We start from the raw sequence: 23,509 nt of genomic DNA on the forward strand, positions 1-23,509 counted from the left end.
GATACAGAGAGAGACAGAGCATGAGAGGGGGAGAGGTAGAGAGAAGGAGGCACAGAACCGGAAGCAGGCTCCAGGCTCTGAGCTGTCCGCACAGAGCCCGATGTGGGGCTTGAACCCACGAACTTGAGATCTGACCTGAGCCGAAGTCGGAGGTTTAACCGACTGAGCCACCCAGGCGCCCCAAAAACCAATAGTTTTGATGCATCCAGTTGTTGTATCCTCAGATGTTCCAGATGTTTCCAGGTAACTCTGTAGTTCACGGACTGTGGTTTTGTCCAGCGAGCAAAGGTCAAAATCAAATGTGTTTGTGATATGAAAGTGTCAGACTAAATGATAGGAAATGCAGACAAAAAAGCCAACAGAAACGCTGAATGAAACCAAGAGCTTGTTTGAAAAGATAAACAGAACTGACAAGCTTTTCACTAATCTCACCAAGAACAAAAACTCAAATAAATAATCAATGAAAAAGGAGAGGATACAACTCAGACCACAGAAACATGAAAGATCATGACACTACTATAAACAGTTATACACCAACTGATTGGACAACCCAGAATAAATGAATAAATTTTTATAAATATATTACTTTCCAACACTGAATCATGAAGAAATAGACCAATTAGTAGTCAGGAGATACAATTAGTAATTAAAAATAAATTCCCAACAAACCCAAGTCCAGGACCAAAAATATAGAAAAGGAGAGATTACTTCCAAATTCATTCTGCAAGACCACAATTATTCTGATACCAAAATCAGAAAGACATCACAAAATAAAGAAAATTACATCCCAACATCCATGATAAAAAGAGTACAAAAATGCTTAACAAAACAGTAGCAAACTAAATTGAATAAAATGCTTTAAAACAATCTTACATCTAATAAATATGTAGGATAAATCATGTGGGATTCATAAATCATGTGGGGTTTATTCTAGGGACACAAGGATGGTTCAATGTTCATAGCGGCACTTTCAACAATAGCCAAATCATGGAAAAAAATCTAAATGTCCATCACCTGATGAGTGGATCAAGAAGATGTGGTATATATTCACGATGGAGTACTACAGGGCAATGAGAAAGAATGAAATCCGGCCATTTGTGGCAACGTGGATGGACCTTGAGGGTGTCATGCTAAGCATAATAAGTCAGGCAGAGAAGGACAGGTGCCATATGTTTTCACTCATAGGTCTAACAGGAGAAACCTAACAGGGGACCATGGGAAGGGGAAAGGTGGGGGAAAGAGGGAGAGGGAGGGAGACAAATCATGAGAGACTCTTGAATACTGAAACAAACTGAGGGCTGAAGAGGGAGGGGGCAAGGGGAAGGGGGTGATGGTCATGGAGGAGGGCACTTGTGGGGAAGAGCACTGGGTGTTATATGGAAACCGACTTGGTAATAAATTATTTAATAAAAAAATTTTTTTAATCTGAATGAGAGTTGTTTTGTTTTGTTTTTACTGTTACTATTATACAGATTAGGAAATCAAAAGAAAGTGCCATAACCAAACAAAATCTATCAAGTGGAGAATCTAGGATTCAAACTCAGATATTCTGATTCAAAAGTATTCAATTATGCCACAGTAGGAACCTCAATTCCCTAATTACCCTTTACCTGTGAAAGCATTGGACTTTAAGTTTTTCAGCTTAAGGGAAGAAACAGACAATTTACTTGTTGAAAATTTAGCCTTTGACAAGTTTACCAATAAACGTATGAAATAACAATGCTGGGACACCTGGGTAGCTCAGTGGGTTAAGCATCTGACTTTAGTTTAAGTCATGATCCTATGGTTCTTGGGTTTGAGTCCCACATCGGGCTCTGTGCTCTCAACACAGAACCCACTTCAAATCCTCTGACTCTCTCTGCCTCTCCCCAGCTTGCATGCTCTCTGTCAGAAATAAACATAAAAAAAAAAAAAAACTGTCCGGGGAGGGGGTGTTGCTTGGGGTGTTAGAATGGGAACTACAGTAAATTTCGGTGGATTTTCTGCCCAAGTACACTGCCATGTCTTATTTTTGAGACTGAGTGAGCATGGGTGGGGGAGGGGCAGAGACAGAAAGGGAAAGAGGACCCAAAGCAGGCTCTGGGTTGACAGCAGAGAGCCCGATGTGATGCATGAACTCATAAACCAGGAGATCAGGACCTGAGCTCAAGTCGGATGCTTAATTGACTGAGCCACTCGGGTGGCTCAACTACTGATTATTTTACCAGGAAATTCTAACAGTGTTTCTGATGGCAGAGATTGTTTTCATTTGACTTGATCAAATGTAAAGTAAGCCTGTAGTGGGTGAAATTTACAACCACCTTTCTTATATACATTGCTCTGATTCTAATCATGGAAAAGGAAGCATGTTCTGTTGAAACTGCCACAGAAATTATGAATTCCACACAACAGCATGTGTACACTGCAGAACCAGAGTAAAGAGATGAGAATCAATAGTTAGAGGGCTCAGCAGCGAACTCCGCAGGATACAGATTTTGTGTCACCATGTTTTTCTAACTTCCTCCAGTCCTGAGCTGTGGACATGGCTGTCAAATCACTTGCAACTGGAAATTTGACTCTTTAAGGACAAAAGAAAAATGTAACACTGACGGCAATTTTTCTTTCAGCAAAATTAACTGAAGTCCCCAATTTATTAGGTAAGAGCTAATTTAACATGCATATTTAAACAACATATTGTTTGCACTTAATTTTTAAAGATCCTTCCCAAGAGGGCAGAGCTGACAGACGATTTTTGCTCCTTGTTTTTAAACGTGTGTACTATCATTCTTTATTTCTCTTGAAGTCATTAGGAAGCCGGGTGCTCCCAGAGACTCCGTGCTTCTCCTTTGCCACAGGTGACGCCTCACAAGTGTGACAGACATCATTTGTGCTGCAGAAAGGAACCAAGGAACCAGTGAATTGTGGCTGCTTTTAAAAAAGAGTTGAAAAAAAAATCAATAATAAATTATCTTCCTATACAGCAGTTGGGTTCTTTGCACGTCCCCTCTGACATGTAGATGTAGTTATAAATTGATTTAGTTCAGGACCATAAAGACTCTCACATGCTCTGGACTGCCTCGTGAACGTGCATTAGTGAAATAAAAATAACCCACCTTGTCAGAGAGCCTTTCTAGGAGCTGTAGAACCCACCAAGTTATCTTTATAGTTTAATGAGCTAGGCCCTGGCTTCCATGGGGAGCCACAGTGAGTGGAGTGCTTCATAATTTACTGCTGTAAAATGATCAGGATTCATGTTGTCTATAAAACATGAAAAACATTCTTCATTCCTTACCAATTAGATCATAGTTACAACTCACAGTTCCTTTGAGCTTAAAAGAAAAAACTTAACTGCTAGACATAAATGAAGGCTGTGGTTAAATTAAACCCTTCAACAGCCCAAACAGGCTTGAAAGAAATGCCTTCTGGATGTTATTAACATGCATATTTAAGTGCTATTTTTAAATTTTAACTGCAAGCCAGAGCGAGGACAAATGTTTAGAATAGCTATTTTGGCACCGGAACACTGCTTTTCACATTTTTTCATCTTTACTAATTCCTTCCAATCATTATTTCACCTTTGATTATTTTAAAAAATTCTTTGCAGAGATAAGAAAATTGCTTTACGGCAATAATTGTACTGGAAGAAGCCAGAAGCAATTGATGGCCATGTCGCTTTGGAGTAAAAAGTCATGATCACACTGACAGGATCATACTTCATTTTCCATGAGTCGTTTAAAAGTTTGCACAGTTGAGAAGCTGAATTCAGTAACTTTTTAAATGGTTAATTTGTTTATAATTATTAAAAAATATATTCATTTTAGAAAAATATAACTGCAAGAAAGACAACAAAAGCCATCCTCCAGCAAACAATGTAAAATATGAGTATAAATTTCTCCTGTGTGTATGTGTGTGCATGTGTGAGAGAGAGGGAGGGAGGGAGGGAAGGGAATATTTTCCATATTGTCTGTATCACAGCAAATACATTTTCTTATGACATTACATACTTCGAGAAACATGATGCATTCGTTTGCCAGTGCTGCCGTAACAAAATACCACAGACTGAGTGGCCTCAACAACGGAAATTTATTTTCTGAGGTTGGGAAACTGGAAGTCCAAGATCAAGTAGCTGACAGGTTTGGTTGCTTTTGAGGTCTTTCTCCTTGGCTTACAGATGACCACCTTATCTCTGTGTTTTCACATGGCTCCCTTCCTTCCTTCCTTCTTCCCTCCCTCTCTCCCTCCCTTCCTTTTTTTTAAGTAGGTTCCACTCCCAGCATGGAGCCCAATGTGGGGCCTGAATTCATAATTCTGAGATCAAGACGTGACCAGAGCAAGACGCTTAACTGACTGGGTCACCTAGGTGTCCCGTGGCCTTTCCTCTTTATACACAGTTCCTGCTATCTCTTTTTCTCCTGAAGAGAACACCAGCTCTACTTGATTACAGGCCCACCCTTATGATCTCATTTAACCTTAATTACCTCTTTAAAGGCCCTCCCTGCAAAGAGAGTCACCTTGGGGGTTAAGACTTCAATAGATGATTAAAACACATTTTAGTTGAAACAATAGGACTGTAAACGTTCACATGGCATGTTATCTTCCAGATACCCCATACTTTAATAATTATCCTGGTTTTAACAATTAGAATTTCTAACAGAAATTATTAAATTCCAATAGTTTTATCCTATCTCACATATAGAAGAAATACATGTGCATTTTCCCCACATCTTTGATAACTTCCTTAAAAGAAATTACAAGAAGTTAAATTATTTGATCAAAAGAACATTTGAAGCCCCTGCGCCCTCCCACCATATGTATATACAGGTATATAGACATCGTGCTTTTGTATTCCACAAAATCTTTACCCATCCCACTATCTTGTAGATAGTATTTTCTATTTTCTTGTAGAAACATTATGGTTTTTGCTTTTATGCATGAGTCTGTGACCCATGAGGTAGCTAGAGAGGTTTATTTCTTTCTTCCATAAATATATCCAGCTGTTGGGACATCATCTGTTCAAAAAAAATGTCTATTCTTTCTTCTATGGACTTGGTGCCTTGGTGAGGTTCACTGGACTGTCATGGGTGGGTCTCCTTCTGAACTGTGTTCCATTCCCTATTTATCCTTATGTCAATGCTTTTACTGTTTTGATTACTTATAATTTCATAGTCGGTTCTGAAATCAGTTCATATGAAGCCTGCAACTTTATTCTACAAGACTTTGACTGTTGTAACTCCTTTCTATATCCTTCTAATTTTTAGAATCAACACATCAATTTCTTTTAAAGATCTGCATTTTGATTGGTGGCAAACTTTCCTGGCAACTTTGAGAAAATGGACATCTTACTATTTAGTCTTCTATTTCATTTATATGGTACGTCTCTCCACTTATTTATGCCTTTGATTTCTTTTAGCGATGTTGTGTAAGTTTTCAGGGGACAGAAATCACACCCACAGTGATCATTTTATTCCAAGGTGATTAATGTTATGATGCTATTCTATATTACATGGTTTTCTTGACTGTATTATCCATCTGTTGCTGATATTTAGAAAGAAAATAGAATTTTGTACATTGACTTCTGTACTGTGCCTTTAACAAATTCACTAACCACATTTCTACTGGCTTTTTGCTATACAATTTTATAGGGTTCTCTGCATACACAATCATAGTCTCTGTCACGCTAACAATTTTCTAGCTTTCTTTATGCTTTTTCTTGGCTTATTGCATTGTTAGTACCTCCATGGGATGTTAACATTATGAGACTGATTATTCTTGTTTAGTTTTGAAATTCAGTTAAAATATTCAGTATTTTCCATATTCAGCATACTTTTAGCTATAGGTTCTTCAGTTACCTTTTGCCAACTCTAAGAAATTTGATTCTATTATTAGTTAACGAAGAATATTTCTTGAAATTATGAATGGGTGTTCAAATGTTTCATTTTTCTCTGAGATGTTCTAATCCTATTTTTTTCCTCTTTTATGTTGTTAATATAGTTGAATTCCCTGGACTGATTTTCTAATATTAAACGAAACAGTTCTTCTTGGATAAAAGTCATGACACATTATCTTTTTTAAGTGTTTCTGCATTTTATTTGTTAAGGATTTTTGTATCTGTTTATGAGGGAATATTGGTCTATAATGGTCTCTTTTGTAACATTCTCATTTGGTGTCACAGTTCAAAACTGAGTTGGGAAATGCTTTGTCTTCTTCCAAATTCTCAAAGTAAGTTGCACTTTTGTGTTTTCAATTTTTAACAGAATTAATTTGTTTTTTTTAACTAAGGTGATGTCTTCATGAGAATGTATGTCATTTCCTTATGAGACACAGAACCGTTTACATTGTTTCTTCTGTCAGTTTTGGTAAGTTCTTTTTCTTTTCTTTTTTTTTTTTTTCTTTTTCTCTAGCAAAATTGTCGGTTTCATCTAAGCCATTGAATTGACCAGCATGGCATCGTTTAAAATGTCCCCTTACACTTTTAAGGCTCGTGGGATCTGTAATCATGTGCTTCATTTAGTTGTAGATATTAATAATTTGTGTATTATTTCTTGATTCCTTCAATCTTGCTTCAATTTACACATTTTACTCAAACATCAACTTTTAGCTTTGTCAACTTTCTATTAGTTTTCTCATTTATTGCCTTTTAGTCTTGTTCTCATTTTTTCATTTCTTACACTTCAGGCTTAACTTCCAATTTTTTCTAGCTTTTTATCACAGAATCTTAGATCATGGATTTTATGGGTCTCTTCTTCAAACGTAGTTATTTAAAACTACAATTTTTGCTCTGAGCACTAGTGTATCTGCATCTGACAAATTTTAAGTATGTGTTTTCATTGTGACTCATGCAAATATTTTCTAATTTCTGTTGTGAGTTCTTCAGTGAGTTATTCAGAAGTACATTAATTTTCAAAAATTTTAGATTTTCTATATATTTTTATTTTCAAAGTTAGAAACACTGAGGCTTACAAACATACTTTATGATTTCAGGCCTTCTCCCATGCCGAAGATTCCAAGTGCTCTCGAAAAGAATGTGTATTTTGTGGTTGGTAGCTTCAATGTTCTACAGAAGTCAATTAAATCAAGTTTGCTGACAGTGTTTCACATTTGCTACAGCTCTGCTAATTTTCACCTATTTATTCTATCAGTTGCTCCGACATGCTGGCAAGATGTACAGCTACAATTGGACCTATGTTTTCCCCTTTTTTGTCTTGTTTCAGTTACTTTGGAGCTGGACTGTAAGATGGTTACATTTTAGGGATGATTTGAGCTTTTATGATTATGGCATGTTCATTATCTCTGATAATCCTTTTTGCCTGGAAACCTACACTATCAGATGTTAAATTATCAACACCATCTTTTTTTTTTTAATGTTTATTTTATTTTGAGAGACAGAGACAGAGTGTGAGCGAGGAAGGGAGACACAGAATCCAAAGCAGGCTCCAGGCTCTGAGCTGTCAGCACAGAGCCTGACGTGGGGCTCCAACCCATGAGTGGTAAGATCATGACCTGAGCCGAAGTTGGACTCTTAACTGACTGAGCCACCCAGGTGCCCTTCAACACCCCTTTTTTGATGCTTTGAGTTCCCATGGTTTATCTTTTCACTGTTTTACGTTCAAACTTTGTCTTTAAATATTACTTTAGATACTTGTAAATAGTTGATAACTGATTAATCCAGTTTATGGTGTATTTTAATCATAAACTAGTCAGTAAATATTATCAACCTTACAAAAGGGCATCCCCCTTCTTTTGTCACGCTGCTAATGTGGAAAGATAAATCCATCTAACCTGTAGCTGAATTTGGTTTAGGTTGTATTAGAGCTTTAGATAAATTTAGTAGATCAATGACTTCAAATGGTTTGAAGGTGAAACTCAAGCTTTTGCTTCACAGTGCTTGGGATCTGCGCCCTAACCAGAGTTTAGATGTCTCTTACTGTTTTACATCCTAAATGCCAGAGTTTTCTTTGTTTATGCAACCTCATTAGCTCTGTGGCTCACTAGGGAGTTTCTTTATTCCTCTCCACCCTTCCTCACATTCTAGGCCTTAAAAGATTTCTCTCCACTGGGCTCCTCTGCCTCCAGAGGCTTCCAGAACATGTACCTTCCCCATGTGGGATGGTTCAGTATATCTCTGAGGGGTTTTTATTCCTTCTTTTGCCCTGATCACAACCATTGGCAGACCACTGCTGGGCATCCGTGATGGGTGCCCGGTCGAGGGGAACTTCTCTCATTTCCCCTGCTCTATATCCCGCTGTTGGCAAGCCATGGGGAGAATTTTCTCAACTCTGGTTTTTCACCAACAAGCTTCAATATACCACTCCCACACACTCACTAAGCCCTTTAGGAAAGAGTTACTGAGTAGATGCAGATATGTTCTATGACTAGTAATTCGTGGTCCTGTAATTCATCTCATCTGCCCACAAGACCATGAAGAGCTAATTGTAATTCAGCAGGTTTATTTCTTTGGGGTGGATTTCTTCTCTTCCCCCTGCTCCAGTCCTATTTTTAAAATTTATTTTTATTTTTTTAATAGTTTATTCTCAAATTGGTTTCCATACAACATCCAGTGCTCTTCCCCACAAGTGCCCTCCTCCATTACTACCACCCCCCTCCTCCTTCAGTCTTTGGGTTTGTTTTCAGTATTCAATAGCCTCTAATGATTTGCATTCCTCTCTCTCCCCAACTCTCTTTCCCCCTTCCCCTCCCCATGCTCCTCCATTAGGTTTCTCCTGTTCTCTTGTTAGACCTATGAGTGCAAACATATGGTATCTGTCCTTCTCCGCCTGACTTATTTCACTTAGCATGACACCCTTGAGGTCCATCCCCTTTGCCAGCCATATTTTAAATATCCACAGGTCTTTATCCTCTGAATGAGCCCACTGTGTTTAGTTCATTTAGTTATCTTTGTGCCTTCAGTGGGGCACCTGGGTGTCTCGGTTGAACGTCTGACTTCAGCTCAGGTCATCATGTCATGCTCCATGAGTTCGAGCCCCACATCGGGCTCTGTGCTGACAGCTCAGAGCCTGGAACCTGCTTCCGATTCTGTGTCTCTCTCCCTCTCTGCCCCTCCCCTGTTCATGCTCCGTCTCTCAAAAATAAATAAATGTTAAAAAAAATTTAAAAACATCCAGCAAGTTATTTTCTGGATAATGAGAAACTAATTCTAACCTTTCTAAGTGGAGGCCTAAGACCCGGAACATGGACATGATATTGGTGGAGAAGCACAGAGTTGGAGGGACTGACACCACCTTACTTCCAGACTTACTATTACTTCATTATACAGCCTTATAGTTAGTCTTAAAGAAGTATGTTTTTCAAATTACAATGTTTTTGGTGTTTGTATTTTCGCTAACTTTTTAGTATATAGTGTTTTATTGGTGAAAGAATAGACAAATCGATCAATAAACATAAATCAAGAGCCCAGAAAAAGACCCACACAAGTAGCAGTCAACTTGTCTTTAACAAAGTAGTAAAGGCAATGCAAGGGGGCAAAGGAAGGCTCTCTAACAAACAGTGCTGGGCCAAATGGACATCCGTGCAAAAAAATCACTCTAGGCACGGATCTTACACCACACACATGCACACACCTTAAGACTCAAAATGAATCAGGGACCTAAATATAAAATAAAAAAAACAACTGTAAAACAGCTAGAAGATACCATAGGAGAAAATCTTGGAGACCTTGGGTATGGCTAGAAGTTTTGAGATACAATCCCAAAGGCATAATTGATGAAAGAAATACCTAATAATATGGACTTCATCAAAAACTTCAGCTCTGCTAAATACAATATGAAGAGAAGCTACAGACGGAGAGAAAATGCTTTTAAAGCAATCTATGATAAAGGATTGTTAAGCAATGACTGAACAGTAAGAAAACAAACCCAACTTAAAAAGTAGGCAACAGACATAACCAGACATCCCACCAAAGAAGATACACAGATGCCAAGAAAGCATATGAAAATATGTTTATCATATGTTCTTAGAAAAGTACAAATTTAAGCAACAATGAGATACCACTGTATATACCTGTGAGAGTGGCCCAAATCCAAAACACTGACATGAACCAATACTGACAAGGACAGGGAGCAATATGGACTCTCACTCATTGCCGGTGGTACTGGAAAATAGTACAGCCATGCTGCATGATGGTGAAGCCATTCTGGAGGTTTCTAAGAAGACGAAGCATGGTTTTACTAGGTGATCTAGCAATAACACTCTGAAATTTACCCAAATGAACTTAAAACTCACATCCACACAGAAGCCTGCCCATACATACTTCTCGCAGTGTTACACACGATTGCCCAAACCTGGAAGCAGCCAGAACTCCTTCAGTAGTACATGGGTAGATCAACTATGAGACAACCAGACAATAGCATGTTATTAGTGCTCAAGAAAAAATGAGCTATCAAGCTATGAAATGAAAGGGAGGAGACATAAATGCTTATTACTAAGTGAAAGAAGCCGATTGGTAAAGCTCTGCAAGCTGTATGATCCCAACTATTGTACGTCCTGGAAAGAGCACAACTACAGAGACAGTAAGAAGTTCCCTGGTCACCAGCAGTGAGGGCAGAGGGAGGCATGAACAGGCAAAGCACAGAGCAACAGTAAAACCACTCTCCGTGTAACTCCAATAGTGGCTACAGTTGTCAAAACTCATAAAATGCACAATATGAAGAGTGAACCCATATATAAACTACAGAGTCTGGGTGATAGTGATGTGCCAATGTGGGTTCATGGAGAGTAACAAATGTACCATCTGGTGGGGGGTGCCGATAATCAGTAAGGTTGTATGTGTGTAAGGAGAGGGCGTTTAAGGAAGTCTCTGTCCTTCCATTCAAGCTTGAGATAATTCTAAAATTGCTCTAAAAAGAGCTTAATTTCAATTTTTAAAAAATATTTATTCATTTTTGAGAGACAGAGCATGAGTAGGGGAGGAGCAGAGAGAGAGGGAGATACGGAATCTGAAGCAGGCTCCAGGCTCAATGCTGTCAGCACAGCACCCGATGCAGGGCTCAAACTCACAGACTGAGATCATGACCTGAGCTGAAGTCAGATGCTCAACCAACTGACCCACCCATGTGCCCCTAAAAAGAGCTTGATTAAGAACAAAGTTGACTGGCATTATTTCACTCCTTAGAAGGCTAACGGTAGTAAGGTTGTGTTCATGTTTTCAAAACATAAATATCACCATAGAATTAAACATAAGGAGTGGCTGAGGTAGAAGAATAAAAATGTCAAATGCATCATAGAAAATTAGAAGAAAAAATGAATGAAGTCAAAGAATATTCCAAAAAGTAAACAAAACAAAAATTTATAAGCCCAAATATGATGTATTATACGGTATAACAAATATGAATCAATTTACCTGTTTGAAAGAAAAACATAAGATGCTTTATTTGAGTCCAAAAAACCCAACTACTGTTTATGCTATCTTCTATATATATATGCTTAAGAGAAAGTGAGTCAGAAAACGCACCAGGAAAATGCAAAGAAATAAAGAACTAAGGGTCACAATACAGATCCAGTGAAATTCAAAATAAAAACCATTCAAAAGGATAATTTTTGGAAGTAGACTTGACATACAATATCCTATTAGTTTCAGATGTATGTCATAGTGATTCAGTATTTTTATACATTATGAAATGATCCCCAGTTGTTACCATCTGTCACCATAAAAAGTTATTACAGTATTATTGACTGCATGCCCTGTGCTGCACCTTACATTCCCATGACTTACTTTATAATATGAAGCTTGTTACTCCCAATGCCCTTAACCTATTTCACTGGCCCCCTGCAACCTCTCCATCTGGTCACCAGCAGTTTCTTTTATCTATCTCTATTTTTGTTTGGTCCCTTTACTATTTTTTAGAGTCAATATCTAAGTGAAATCATACAGTATTTATCTTCCTATATCAGACTTAATTCATTTAGTCTAATACCATCTAGGTCTAACCACATTGTCATAAATACCAAGATTTCATTGTCTTTTATCACAAACATTCCATATTATACACCAACATGTTTTCCATATATATACACATGTGCACACATATGCACTATATATACATATGTGCATATATGCGCATATGTATATAAAATATAAACATATATGTAGGCACAACTTTATCCATTTTCTCCTCACCAACACTTGTTATTTCTTTGTCCTTTTTAGTAATAACTAATCTGACAGGTGTGCGATGATATCTCATTGTCATTTTGATTTGTATTTCTCTGATGATTCAGAATATTTAGCATCCTTCATGTGCCTGTTGGCCATCTATCAGTCTTCTTTGGAAAACTGGCTATTCAGATCTTCTGCCTATTTAAAAAAAATTTTTTTTAATATTAAGTCATGTGAGTTCTTTACATATTTTGGATATCAACCTTTTATCAAATGTATGACTTGTACCCGTCTTAGCACGTTCAGCAAGTTGTCTTTTTCATTTTGCTGATGGTCTCCTTCAGTGTGCAAAGCTTTTCAGTTTAATGTCATCCCATTTATTTTAGCTCTTGCTGCACTTGCCTTAAGAGACTGGTCCAAAAAAGCATTTCTAAAACTAAAGTCACAAACCTTGCTGTCTGCGTTTCTCCTAGAAGCTTTACCCTTTCAGGTGTTACAGTCTCAGCTCACTAATCTATTCTCAATTTACTGTTAAATAAGGCGCCAGATAGTTAGTGGTCCAGTTTTACCAAAACCATTATGTTGGGCAACTGTCTTTTCTCCATTATATTCTTGACTCCTTTGTCAGAGAGTAAGTGAGCTTATACATGTGGGCTTATTTGCACTAGAACCATACTATTTTGGTTACCATAGCTTTGTAGGGAAGTTTGAAATCAGGCATTGTGATGCCTCCACTTTTTTCTATCACCTTTTGAGCAAGGGTAACTGCTGAAAACCAAGACATGTTAGAAACTGTTTAAAACTGAGTAAAATTCAAATTTAAAGCAATGACTATATGAATGTAGAATAATAAGGCTCACTTTAAATAGTGTTATTTATCAAGCTCTAGTTTTTTAAAACAGAAAATGCATCTTATTTTCATTTGCACTCATTAAGTATTTACTAGCCATGTGTATACATTAGAAACTGGTTAAAATTGGTTATCAAAGCATGTATACATGCTGCATTTTCTGAAGTACATTCAAATACCGTGTAAGTCAAAAAAATAAGTACAGACAGCTACTTATTAATATCTATTTGTATCTCAATCTTGGGATGCAAAAGGAAAAAGAAAACCAAATCTTTACGACCTGGTCTTCTTTTTCCTTCTTACCTACCTCAGTATAATGCTAATGTTTTACAGTGAACTTTCCTGAACTTAATTGAAATGGTCATTTAGTACTAGAAAGATTAAATTTAGCTCTGGGATCAAGTCACCAAAGTAAGTTTTTCAATGAGTTGGGTTTTTTTCCCCCAAAATGAGAGAGGAAGCACCATTTCCCAAGGAAAACATAAATGTCAGGACTAAAATGGTAAAGATGTGAGATTCTGCTAAGTGCGGAATGCTTTTAGATGCAATCATTTTGGCTTGGATTCCTCCTGCATGTTTTTCTTCTCTTCACACTTCGGCATATTCCAAACCCACACATGATACGTGATCCTGTCAAACAATGTTGATTACTGGTCCCAAGTGACTTCAAGCTGTGGCTATAGGCCGACTTGGTAAATATGCTCAGATATGTCTACTAAAAAGAAAATGTCAACATTCAAACGAAATGGCTTTGTTACCAAGGCCTCAGACACATGACCACCCAAAGAAATGCTGAAATATAGGCCAGCAAAAAACAGCAGGTAGAGCTCACTTGCTGCACTGTAAAAAGTAGTAAAGGGAAACTAAATCTCAACATTGTACAAAAACACTATGGTATGTTTTCAAAATGGATTACCTTCATTTGTTAAAAAATAAAATAATAGTGTAGCCTGAATATACAATCCCTTGGGTTCTTGGCTTGAAACAAACAAAAGTCACAAGAAGAATTGTTTGATCTTCCAGACCAAACCCACTTTTTCAGTTTCTCTCTTAGGAGGCTCCAAGGGAGCCCTGACACAGCACCATTCTCTCCCACTCGGTTCTGAACAGTTTCACAAGACATTAAAGTGGAACTTGGGATCAGGTTGAAGGACATGGCCTCCTTCAAGTTCATTAGCCAAGCAGCGCTGTGAATGCTCAAAAGCAGAATGTGGCTAACCTGCCCACACAGAGCCAGGCCCGTGTGAGTCTGAGAGGCATTGCCCAGAGAATGGGCAGTGGCTCCTGTACTCAGACATACCTCACCCCACCCAGCTCGCCTGCCTCTCCCAGTCTCCTCTGGTGCTCCTTCCTACTGTTTGTGTTTCTAAATATCCGAGTGTCCAGGGATTAGCCCTTGAACCACATTTATTTTTTCTGACAACGCTCACCTTCTAGATGACCTCAGGCAGGCCCGTGGCTTTAAATCGCATCTCCAAGCTGACGTCAAGTCTGGGCTTCTCCTCTGAGCACCAGAGCCATGTATCCAAACCTCTGATTACTGTCTCCACCTGGATGTCCAGTAAGCATCTTAAACTCATGGTGTCTAAAACTGAACTCCTGAATTTTAGCACCCCCTGCCCCACCACCAACTGCTTTTCTAGTCTTTATACTGAATCACAAATTCCTTCTTTGGTTACCCAGGTCAAAATCTCTGATGTGGATCTCCATTCGTGAGGCTGACCTTTTCCTCATGTGCATATCAACTCTCAGTGAATTTTGTCACTGGTCCTTCAAATATGCTCCAAATCCCATTCTTCCTGACCACCCTCCCTGCTAGCGTCATCACGTCCCTTCTAGATTTCTCCAATAACCTCTTCTTGTCACAGCTTGCCCTCTCCAGAGGAGTCTTAGGACAGGAGCCAAATGATTTTATGAAAATAAAAGTCAACTTAGGTTAGTGCTGTGCTCTAGCCAGTTTGGGTCTTTGCTGTTTGTCAAAGCCTGTAGGAATTCTGCTTCAGGCCCTGGCCTTTTATTCTATAATTTCAACACCCAATCCCTTGATATTTCCACTCTCTACTTTACATTTTTTTTCCTTCAACACTTGCCACTTTTTTTTGTATTAAGTTTTTCATTTTCCTTCCAGTAGAGTTAAGCTACAGTGTCTTATCAGCTTCCGGCATACAACATAGCGGTTCGACAGTCCTAGACATCACTCAGGACTCATCATGAGAACACGTGCCACTTTAAAAGCGCTTATATTTATTACATTTATTTTCTGTAGCTCCTCATAGATTGTAAGCATTTCCTGTCTTATTCGCATTTGTCTATTTTATTTGCTTAAATTCCAGTGGCCAGAATGGTACATGATATACCTAAGCTCCCAATACTAACTGGAATGTTTGGCTCCTATCTGAGAGGAAGGAGGGTTGAGTTGAGCTGAGCAAGCTCAGTTGTTTTTCTCAAATTTACCATTTTATGAGAACTGCCCTTACCTATAGCAGAGTGAGCAAAGGAGCCAAAGAGGGGGCATGGCTGTGGTAGGACAAGGAACTCCAAGAACACAGAAGGATCCACGAGGAAGCGAGAAGAAGGTGCCCTGTACTGCATCGTGTATTCTGATAGTCTAATAAAAATTGAAGTAAAACTGCAGTTATAATCCCAAGCAATCTAAAACTGGTATCTTCTTACTCTAGTCAGAGAGTCCAGCCTGGCCTACAAAGGCTTTTCTGGATGGCTCTTGACTTAAGAGTTGCCTTCCAATTTTGAAAAGATTTTAAGAGCAGGAGAACATCATCCTACACAAATGCCCCAACTGCCAAGGGAGAGAATGTTTGAGTTTCTTCACGTTTAATTTTCTATGCATGATACATTTGTCTACTCAGTGGTGCACTAAGAAGACACACCCTCGCTCCCCGCCCCCCACGGTCCTCACACATTCTGCACTTACCCCCATCTCAGGGGGAACATCAGTGCTTCCCCTGAACATATTCTCAGGCCCTGCGTGAAGAGCAGCGGGCTTGAGTCTGTCCTTAGCTTTTTCTTCCAGCCAGAGACATCAGGTGCTCTCTGTAAGGGCACTTTGAAGACTGGCCTGACACTGCAGCACGTGTGGGAAATGGCGTTTGAGAGACAATAAAAGGGGCCCAGGCTTAAAGTATATTAAGGGATCACAGGAGTACATCTTGACTGCATGCTCAGATCTTTTGATTCAAAGACACACATCTTCGTATCTCCCAAGGGGTGAGGCCAACCTAGCACAGAATATAGACAGAGCCTCACAAATAGGGTTGCCAACCGCATGTCAGAGATAATTAGTGAGAACATGGCGAGAGGCTGCACTCAGTACAGAGTGAAAATGGATTAGGGAGGCAACTCAAGGTGCGTGCGTGTAGCCACCAGCCCAGACGGCAGGGCAAACAAGCACTGAGGAGATACTGCAATGGCTCACTATTTTCCTGGCATGACACTGGGGAGGGGTGACGTTCTATGCCTGCACGTCGCGGCGGCTATGACTGTCCACTACTCTGTGCATTTCTCTTGCGTCCTTCCCCTAGACTACCTCGGGGCCAGCAGGTGTGAGTGGGTGCGAGCAAAGAGAATGCAAATGTGACAATCCAAATGCCAGATTTTGAGGGTGCATGGGTGGCTCAGTCAGTTTAGCATTCGATTCTTGATCTCAGTTCACGTCATGATCTCACAGTTTTGTGAGTTCAAGCCCCAGATCGAGCTCTGTGCTGACGGTGTGGAGCCCACTTGGGATTCGGTCTCTCCTTCTCTCTGCCCCTCCCCTGCTTGTGTGTGCACTCTCTCATTCTTTCTCTCAAATAAATAAAAACATAAAAAAATACCAGATTTTGGCTACATCGGTGGTTAAGAGTCCACCAACCCAGTCCCATTTTATAATTACCATATAGAAAATACAAATGTTCAAAATTGTGAGAAAGAAAGGTAGATATGGAGAATCCAGCCTCAGAGCAGCTGCTGGGACCAAAGTTCAAATTTATTTCAGTCTGCCATCAGCCAGCTCTCTATTCCTGGTGAAGTGACAGGGATCTTGCAATTCATGGTCCCTGCAATTCATCGATTCCCCTTCACTCTCATGCCTTTCTATAGCCAAAGGGTCAGGAAACTCATGGGCCAGACTCCCTAGCTTTCTAATTCCAGACGCTTCTCTGAAGTCCAGGTTGATTTTGCCTGTGACATTTTTATCCGGAAATGGAGCAAACGGAAGCACATCTTATCACCAAGTGCCAATTAATTGATAGAGTAATGGTCAGAGAGGAACACTAACAGAGCTGGTGGGCGGCCTTTTTTTCTTATTGTATTTTTCCAATTCTTTTTAAACTTCCTGGATGACTAGAGATACTGTGGGGGTTTTTTTTCTTTGCGAAACTGTATTCTCTTCCATCATCCCGCCGCAATTTAATTGGGCTGCTTTTCCACCTTCCATATCCTATTCACTCACTCCACAGGCATCTGCCTCCTCTCCTACAGAAATGAAGATGGGTGAAGATTTCTTTGAAGTCATTGCAGCTCCCACGAGAGAGTACATGCTACCTCATTATAAAAAAAAAAAAATCACTGTAGTACAACTAAAGACACAGCCAAGCATGTTCGCCACAACACTGAGGGCTTCTGGCATTATCTGGGCTTTTTAAAATCCTGTTTTATTTAATGAATAGATGACACCGGCAGGAAAGATGCCAATAATCCTGGTATTTAACAATACTTTCCAATGGCTAACGGCATTATTCAAGGGTTCATTCTGGGGGCACTGTCTCTTCATGGGACATCCGGAAATGCTAGGGATCATGCTGTCTTGCCTGTCCGCAGACCACCAGACTGACATACACGATTGCTGATTCAACAAGTCCATTTTGATATCAAAAATGCACCTCCAATCTCAACATATCTGAGAATGAATCATAATTTCCTCACCACATGGTGTTCAATTCAATGGCTGGATTCCAACGAATCGCACTTTCTGCCACACAATGCACAAGCCCCCAGAACAGACATTACGTGTGAGAACATGTCACTGCTGAACCCTCAACCCAACTCAATTCCATCACCAACTCCTCTCTACGTTATGTCTGAACTAGCTCTCAAAATATTATTTTCTCTTTAATGCCACACCATCCTTGTCTGTAATTCCACATTTCCAACATTTGTTCTAGTCCCCTGACAATCTACTTTCCACAAAGAAGCAGAGATTATGACTGAACAATGCAACTCTAATCAGGGTACATGGTATCTACACTCCACTCACAAAATCCACAACATACTATTCATAGCTCTTCCTTAGCTCTCATGATCAGCCATGCTTGTCTCTCTCTTCCTCCTGTTCTTCCAACACCCCACTCTCAGTGCTGCCACAGGACCTTTGCACATGCTGTAGCCATGCTGAGTAATCAGCAGCCTCACCTTCCAGGTCTGAGCTAAGTGAGCTTTTTTCAGTGAAGCCTTCTCTAGGCTTTCAGGCTAAATCACATGAATTTCTTATACTCTCCTCTATTTTTCCCTCAGACTACTGATCTGAGTTTGTGATTCCATTTTTTTTGTGTCAAGAGGGTGATTTCCAAATTACTATTTTTCTCTCCCATCAGACTGTCAACTCCAGGAGAGTGGGAACTGTGAAGTTTAGGGACCACTCTATCCCAGTGTCAAGAGATGCACTCTAAGAAAACTTTTCTAGAAATAAAGAAAAGGATGTAAGATGCCATGATATTACTGAAATGAATGCAACCAGGGGCGCTTGGATGGCTCAGTCAGTTGAACGTCTGACTTCGGCTCAGGTCATGATCTCACAGTTCTCGAGTTTGAGCCCCACATCAGGCTCTGTGCTGACAGCTCACAGCCTGGAACCTGCTTCAGATTCTGTGTCTCCGTCTCTTTTTGCCGCTCCCCCCACTTGTGCTGGCTGTCTGTCTGTCTCTGTCTGTCTCTGTCTGTCTCCATCTGTCTCTGTCTCTCTGTCTCTCTCTCTCTCTCTCTCTCATACACACACACACAAACATTAAAAAAAAAAAAAGAAATGCAACTGCACCCATGAGTTCGGAGATACATCCTAGTAAAACTACTACATATTCAGGATAAAAAAAGAAATCCCCCGGACCTCCAAGTAAAACAACAAAGTTACCGAAAAACAAACAAACAAATAAGTTAGGTTGGCATCAGACTTTTCAACAATCAGCAACACAGCAGAGAGCAACATTTTTAGGAAACTCCAAAAACAAAGTGAGAGCCAGGAATCTTGCATCCAGCCAAGCTCTGCTTCACGCAGTACAGCTACAAACAATGTGAACGTGCCAACACCGGGGAGCACTGTCCTCATGAGCAACTCCTGAGAACCTGTGAAGGCACAGCTTGCTACCAGCAAAGACAGAGGGAGCTCCAGCAACAGGACTACTAGTGAGCATTAAATATGTTTAATCACAGATTGAAGGTGAAAGGAAATGTGGGAGGTCAAGTGTAAGAACAGTGCATAGGGGTGATATATTCTGACCCCGTAGATAATTCAGTAAAAAATGTTAGATCAGCTCACAAATTATCAAACAAGCAGAATCTAAATAAAGGAAACAGGACTAAAGGTAGCACCATATGATTAACATCAATGTAACCAGGAGCACACAAAATCCCCAATTCTTCCTAATAAAGACGGGTGCTCTGGAAAACGCAGCAAAGAAAACGGAGCCCAGAGGAAAAGACAAGCAGCAAATACATTTTCTTAGGATTAAGCTGAGACCAAACATGTCACCACTAAGCCATGTAAATATTATTCAAAATACAAACATATCACTAGCTTAATATTAGAGAGAGATCTTCTACTTGACTTCTCCCAGGTTGCTCTGGGATGCTGGGGAAAGCAGAAGGAGCTGGCCAGGGTGCACATGCCTCAGTGCTTTCCCCACAAGCTGGGCCCCACACAAGGATGCCATCATGGTCATGGGAAGCACTGATCTTAGAAACTAGACCACAGACCCCTCTTCCAACTTCCCGAGACAGGCCCTGGGTTGGCATGTGTAATTCATTGAGCTCGGCCTTGTCTTAGCATTTTCAGTATCTGTCCCAACACTGATTGTTGGGGTTTAGACTTCAAAGAGGACTCCCGTCCTCCAAGACCCCAACAGTCTCCACTTGGGGTTTTTCTAACTTTATCCTACACTGCTGCATGAATTACCAGGTTGAGATCAGAACTTAGTTTTCCTCGCTCTCAGAGGACCAAGGGCTTGCCAAGAACTCGGGGGCTCTGCCCCCAGCCTATAGCACACAGATATATAATATGCATGTAATAATATGTGTGTGCATACATATGACCATATATGACACATTATATAAATAATACGAAATGGGCTTATCTTAATCTAAAAAATTCAGATTCACACAACAAACTCAACACAACAAAACTCAGAAGAAAAAAATGAAAGAAACCAGGAAGAGCAATCCTGAGAGGAGACAAAATTCAGACCAAAAAGCAGTAAATGTGACAAAGACCTTTATAACAGTAAGAACCAGTTCGCAGTGAAGATTAACTACTACAAACACATGAAGCAAATAAAAGCATGGAGTTGAAAACATTTTTTTCCTCCCTTTCTTTGTAGGATCTAAAGGATCCTTCTCGGAGACCCTCCTCCCAGATAAATCAGTGGTTCTCCCTCCACTTTTATTGGGCACTGCCATCCCCTGAGGAACTTCCTGTGCACTGAGGCTGTGTCTCACCCAGAGCTACTGGGTCAGTGGGGTACAGCTGGGTCCTAAGAATTAGAAGTTTGTTGGGTATTCCCTTTAAAAATTTTTTTAAATGTTTATTTATTTGAGAGAGAGAGAGAGAGAGAGAGAAAGAATATGAATGGGGGAGGGGCAGAGAGAGAGGGAGACACAGAGTCTGAAGTAGGCTCCAGGCTCCACACTGTCAGCACAGAGCCTGACACAGGCCTCAAACTCATGGACCGTGAGATCATGACCAGATCTGAACTCAGACACCCATGTACTCTAGATCTTCAGTTTTCACCCAGAAAGATGTTGGGTCCATTTGAGCATTGCGCAAACTTGGCGATATGTTTACTGGGAATGCGTTAAATTGATGTATTAGGAATTTTAAGAATTTAATCTACTCTTGTGCATATACTCAAAGAGATACTTTCACTATACATATTGCAGTGGTTTTCAGTCAGCTAAGCACATTAGAAACACCTGGCAAACCTAGAGCACCTGGGCGGCTCAGTCGGTTAAGCATTCGACTCTTGAATTTTGCTCAGGTCATGATTTCCTAGTTTGTGAGTTTTGAGCCCTGAGTTGGGCTCTGTGCTAACAGTGGGAGCCTGCTTGGGATTCTCTCTCTCCCTCTCTCTCTGCTTCTCCCCTACTCCTGTGCAATGTCTCCCCATCAAAATAAATTAATTAAAAAAGTGAAAAGATGTATTTATTTGTAATGGTGCTCAAGAGAAAAAGAGGGAAAGAGAAGAAAAAAAAAGAAGGGGGGATGGTCTTCTTTAAGAATGCTAACTACTAAGTGACGAAAAAGTGACCTAGTAAACACCATCATTTACAAGTCCCCAAATAAATGATTCAGACCAAGAATCACCAATAAGTGCTAAAATGAACAGATTCAATTTTAGTGGGAGTATCAGGTTTCCATTGCTTTCCTAACAGATGACCAAAATTTTAGGAGTTTAAACCAAGACACATTAGTTAACTTACAGTTTGGTAGAAGTCAGATGTAGACCCACTCTGTTAAAATCAGGGTATCAACGAGTTTGCGTTCCTTTCTGGAAGCCCTACAGGTCAAAGATTCCTGGCCATGGCTAGCTTCTAGAAGATGCCTGCATTCTTGGGCTTGCTGTTCCGCTTTTCCACCTTCAAAGCAAGCTTATTTCACATATCCAGCCTTTCTACCTTAAACACATCTCTGACTCCTCCGCCATCTTCCTCTTTTAAAGACGCTTGTGATTACATTGCACTCAGCTGGACAGCCCAGGCTCACTGCCATATATTCAGGTCAGCTGGTGGACAGCCTTAATTCCATCTCCCACCTTCATTCCCTTACTTACTCTTTAACCTAACAGATTCACGGATTTCAGCAATTATGGCATGGGCGTCTTCAGGGATATGGGGCTGGGGGTGGTATCAGGCTGTCTACCATGGCAGGGGAGAAATTTGCATGCTTGCAAAGTTTTAAACCTGATTGTTAAAAGGTAAAGAAAATGACCTTTACAACAGAAAGCCCTTACTTAAGGGCTCAAATGTAGCCTTATCAGTAATGGGAGAAAAGCGCCTCTGGAGATAAAGCGATAGGAAGCCTGTTAACTCACCCATGTATCCATTTTTGTCGAAAATATGTAATCTTAATTAAAATATGATGGGACAAATCCACAAATTCATCTTGTGACACATTCTACCAACAACTAGCCTGGATTCCTCAAAAACGTACAATGGCATGAAAAGAAAAATGGCAAGGGAACTATTCAAGATTTAAAGGAGCCCAGAGAGACGCGACAGCCGAATGCCAGGAGTTACTCTTAATCAGACCCTGCATGAAAGGGGGGAAATCAGCAAAACATATATTTCTAGAGCATTAGACAGTTTCAGATCTGATCTGCTGGACAGGCACACTTTACTTATCCGTACTAAGTGCTTACATATGACCACGGTATTGTGGTTATGTGAGACAATGCCCTTGCTCTGAAGAGATGGCATTTAGGGGTGACATACCATGGAGTCTTGTGTGCGCTTTCCAACAGTTCGGCAGGAAGATGGGATACATTATGGTGTACATGGGGCGGGGGAGGTACATAGAGAAAAGTAACACATTTGGTGAAACTAACCGCAAAGTGAACTTCATGGCTCCAGTCTTTGGCTTGTGCTTGCCATGTGCATGGTCCCTCTCACCACAGGGCATCAACTATCCCCTCATTGGTCTTGAATATTTGACCAAACATTGAACTCTGTCTTCTGAAGACCTGACACTTTTCCTTCCACGTATTGCTGAATGAGGTGCCTATGGACAGATTTTTGGATTTGGCTTAAATGCTTCACAACTTAGACTTACCTGGCTACCATGAGCGTCTCTAGTTAGAAACCTTTCTCTCTTTCCTTCTCTCAAGACTTCACTGAGGGGCACCTGGGTGTATCAGTTGAGTGCCCAACTTCAGAGCAGGCCATGATCTCACAGTGCATGAGTTCAAGCCTCACTTCAGGCTCACTGCTATCAGCTCGGAGCTCGTTTTGGTTCTTCCTGTCCCCCTTTCTCTACCCTGCCACACTTGTGCACATCTATCTTTCTTAAAAAATAAATAAAACATTAAAAATAATAAAACGATTTCATTGAAGTTTTGCTCCCTCAATAAGTGGATGGTTAAACTGAACACAGCAAGAGCGCGTCTGTCTTCCCTACCTACGGAGATGTCGTCTTTCCTCTGCCCAGCTGAAGAAAAAAATGGCCAAATGGACAGACTGGATGACTTGTTTGTTTGTAAACTACGTTCCATAACAGAAAAAATAGTTTTTTGACCTAAACGGCTTGTACATTATAGACATTTCGCACGTTAGATGTACATAAAGGAGATTTTTCTAACTCGTACCTT

The sequence above is a fragment of the Suricata suricatta genome, chromosome 6 (genome assembly GCF_006229205.1).
Source record: "Suricata suricatta isolate VVHF042 chromosome 6, meerkat_22Aug2017_6uvM2_HiC, whole genome shotgun sequence".
NCBI classification, from domain to species: Eukaryota; Metazoa; Chordata; class Mammalia; order Carnivora; family Herpestidae; genus Suricata; species Suricata suricatta.